We start from the raw sequence: 4,088 nt of genomic DNA, 5'->3' as shown, positions 1-4,088 counted from the left end.
GTTTCAGCTTCACAAGGTTGGCTTCATTTTAAACTATGCCTGGTGTTGCTCCAGTCATGCTCTTCTGCAATTCTCATTGAAACAGGGTTGCACCCCAGTTAACAATAGAGTGAGAGACACATCAGGCAAGGAATCTGCAATCCGGCACACATCACACAATGCAAAACACTACACATGCACCAGAAAGCATTCCCCCACCCTGAAAAATTAATCTTCTTTATTACCAGGGTTAAAGAATTAGAGGAAAAGTCTATTTCTACTAATCAGACAATATTGTCTGGACAGCATTCAATCCCTTCTACAACAATATTTTCTCTTTGATATTGTTCTTTCCCTGTGACCATCGTGTAACCACGTAAAGTACAGCCCACCAATATACCACACTGATGATTTTGTGTTGCAATTATTAAGAGAGTGAAACCTTTTGTGTTCTTGTACCATATGTCAAATTGACCATTTTTAGATGTATAATCTAAATTTTCATACATATCTAAACAGATTATACATAAAATGCTTTTAAATGACATTAATTCAACCTTAAACTGCAAATCTATCTACATTCTAACATATTACAAGACAGTAACTGGATTATTTTGTATCCGGTGGATTGGATGGTTAATAGTATGCCTGGTCTATAAGGCCTCTTGTAATTTAAAAAGCATAGCAAAATGATATACAAAGGTAGTACAATTCAAACGTGGCATAAAACCTTTGCCAAACCAATCTAGTTCCACCACCCCCCTCCTTCGTTTTCGAAGCACTGGCGATTTAACAAGACCATAACAGCACCATATATATATTTCGTCAGGGATACATCCATACCTTTGGAATTGTTTAAAAATAAACTGGTCAAAATAAAAATCCAAGATTAAAAGTAATAAATTTGCTGCAGGATAATTTTCTAGCTGAAAAGAGATTGGCATTATAAAGTCCTCGTCAATTTAACATTATAACAGTTCACTGTAATCTCAAACGTGTTGAGAATTGAAAACTGCAAGTTACCTGGTGGAAATTGGCAGCTGTCATTCAATATGAGAGAGCAAAACAAAAACGCCAGTTCAAGTTCTTAAATGTCAAAGCAAATTGGAAAAATAAATACACGGCTTTCTTTTAAGAAAAAAGCTCGCTTAATTCCGGGTACATGCATTTATTACAAAAACTTATTTTGTTTAGAAATGCTGTTTAACATGTTTGAGCAAAAAAAAGTTGATGAAAATACCGTCATGCAAAAACAAACAGGGAGCCCCTCTCCATGACTGGGCGTTTCATGCTGGAGTTGGCAGCTTAACTGGGCGAGTTTGGACAGATGGGGGCTTTATGGCTTTCCCACATATCAAACCACCTCCCCCACCACCAACCCCCAATCTTCCGAGCCCAATACAAGCTCCCAACATGATCAATAGCTCACTCCTCAGCTTTTGGGGGGGGGGGGGGGTGGCTCAAAAGTTATATTCAAAATAATTTACTTTGACAGCTTCTCCTACGCAACTCCCCGGCTTTGTGTCTGTCTAGACGTGCCTCAACATACATTAAATGCATACATTAATGTGTGCATGTGTACATATGTGTGTGTGTGTTTGCGTTCTCCTCTTCCCTTCCACCGCCCACTCCCCCCCCCCACCCCCCTCATTTCTTCCAGTCAACAAAATGGTGTTTAAAAACAAAACTGCAAGGGATGGAGGGTGGGGGTGAGTGAAAGAAAGGGGTGTGCATTCGCACGACAGCGGTGCATTGAAGCGATTGCAAGCTATTCCTCCTCCCCCCCCCCCCCCCCACATTAAAAGAAAAAAACAGATGCCTATGTTTAGACATAAAGCGATCGGTCTTTCCCACCCCCCCCTCTTTTTTTTTGCAAACCATGACTGAGCAAGTTACACAATGGCGCCCGGCCACCCCCCCCCCCCTTTCCCCAATGGCCTGAAAGGAGCCGGAGCCACGCAACCACCTCCTTCAATTTAACGCGTGTGTACACATTTTATATCGCCAGCGAAAGAATTTTTTTTAAAAACAAAAAAAACAATCAAACTTACTGTACAGAGCGAGATCATTTTCAAAACAATGAAATTTTAAAAAAAAACGACACACTCACCTTTTAAATCCTAGAAGAGCGGAGTTTGTGTGTTCATGACCTCAACTGTCAACGGTTGTTTTTTTGTTGTTGTTGTTGTTTTGTGGAGATTTTTTTTCTTCTTTTTTCAAAATTATAATTTGACGAACTCGCCCGTTCAAAAAAAAAACTCACTCTCGATTTTTTTTTTGTCGTCGTTGTGCTGGTGTGTTTGTAAAAAGAAAAAAAAACAGTAAATAAGTTTCTGTTTTTTTTATCCACAAATCGACTGCCACAAGAAAATGTTTTATCCAGAGTCTTCCTTCCTTCGATGGATTATTTTTTCTCCCTCAAAAAAAAACAATCTTCTCTTCTTGCCACGTCCCACACACCAAAAAAAAAGAAAATAGATTTGAAAAAGAAAAGCCGTCTCAAAAGTGTCGAGCCTTTTGTTGTTGTTGTTGTTCCCTCTCCTCGCTCTCGAAAGACACTTTTATTTTTTGCCCCCCAAGAAATCCTCCACAACTGGGAAAGGGAGGGGGAAAGAGAAAAAAAAACAGGACTTCCAGGGTTCTCCTCCTCCTCTCGACGTTGGTTTTTTTTTCCCCCCCCCAATATTTTTTTTTGGTTTTAAACTTTGCCGGCAGACACAAGAAGAGACAGAGAGAGAAAAAAAATAAAAGAGGAAATGAAGAGAGAGAAAAAGAAGAGAGAAACAGGAAGAGAAAGGAGCAGTAGAGAAGGTGAGAGAAATGTCTATCTAGTGTAAATCAAGAGGGTTTTCTTGAAGTGTTGTGTCTGCGATTCCTCCTCCCAAATCCTCACATAAGTCATGAGGGGAGGGAAGAAAGAGAGAAAAAAAAACCCCAACGCACTGTTTGAAGTCTTAATCCAAAGGTGTTTGTGAGAAATATTCAGGCATATTATGTGCAGCTTTCTTCCTTCTTCTCCTTTCCAAAAACTATATTTAAAAAGAAACACAAAGCAGGGGAGGGTTGCGACGCTGCTTGTATGTAATCCCCGCTCGAAGTCCGCTTCCAGGAGTCACAGGCTCTCTCTCTCTTTTTAAACAAACTAAAAAAAAACAAACAAACGCGATGTAAAGTTATTACATTACTCCATCATTGGTAGCCATCTTGGAAAGAGCCAGAGAACAACTCCCCCTCTCTTCCCCTTCCTCCTCCTCCTCCTGCACCTTCTGTCAGTCACAGTCCTGCAGCAATTAGTACCTTCAACCCAAAGAGTTTGTCTCTCCCACCCTCCTCCCCTTTCCTTCTTTCTCCTGATGACACCCAGCAGAAACAAAGAGGGGAACCTTTCTCTCCTGCACCAAGATATAAAGCAACCCTGTCTTCAATTCACAGGGTGGTTGGGAGGTGTATGTGTATTTTTTTTTGTCTCTGTCTGTGTGAGTGTGTGTGGACTCGACCCATTTGCTTGGCAATAATTTTTCTGCAAGAACAACTATGATGACCCCGTGGAGTGATACGAGCCAGCAACTCAAGTGAGGAGACTTTCTAACCCAACCATTAGCCAGCAGGCGCCCTGCAAAGTCTGGCCTGGATTTCTATTTTGCAAATACTCCCCCCAACCATGGATCTGGATTCTTGGCTGCCTCCGGCTCTGTGTTAAATCACCTCTGTGAAAAATGTTCTGGTGGATTGCACACACTTGTCAGGAGAGCACAAACATCATCATGAAATGATTGAGTGTTGTTTGCAAGTTTAGTGAATCATGTACATTTAAATCAAAGAACATTTTACTCTACTCCCTCCTCCCCACTGCCCCCCCCCCCACACACACACAAACAATATTGAAAAAAATGACTTAGAGAAGTAATGCAAGTACAGAAAGGTTGCTATGGTGGCATGTGAGCTAGAAAGATCCAGTTAAGTCACAAGTCACAACCTTTTTTTTAAAAGGAATTTTAATGTATTTCAATATGCAATGAAGGAAAGTATCTTGTTGGCCTTGGTGATCTTAAAACAAAATTAGGAAGACAAAAAAGGAAACTAGAAATAAAATATATAGTATGACACAT

General features: G+C 40.4%; 1 protein-coding gene across 7 annotated transcripts in view; it reads right to left on the bottom strand.

Moving 5' to 3' along the window:
* kmt2ca (lysine (K)-specific methyltransferase 2Ca) overlaps window positions 1-3,203 on the bottom strand; it is a 491,907-nt gene extending 488,704 nt beyond the window's left edge. For all 7 annotated transcript variants that reach the window (XR_013889503.1, XM_080213017.1, XM_080213041.1 and 4 more), the window contains exon 1: window positions 2,090-3,203. The gene's annotated coding sequence lies outside the window, so the exon portion shown is untranslated. The remainder of the gene's footprint in view (window positions 1-2,089) is intronic.
* Window positions 3,204-4,088: the final 885 nt, after the last annotated feature.

The sequence above is a fragment of the Carcharhinus amblyrhynchos genome, chromosome 2 (genome assembly GCF_965287045.1).
Source record: "Carcharhinus amblyrhynchos chromosome 2, sCarAmb.v2.hapA, whole genome shotgun sequence".
NCBI classification, from domain to species: Eukaryota; Metazoa; Chordata; class Chondrichthyes; order Carcharhiniformes; family Carcharhinidae; genus Carcharhinus; species Carcharhinus amblyrhynchos.
This window is presented reverse-complemented; position numbering and strand designations above follow the sequence as displayed.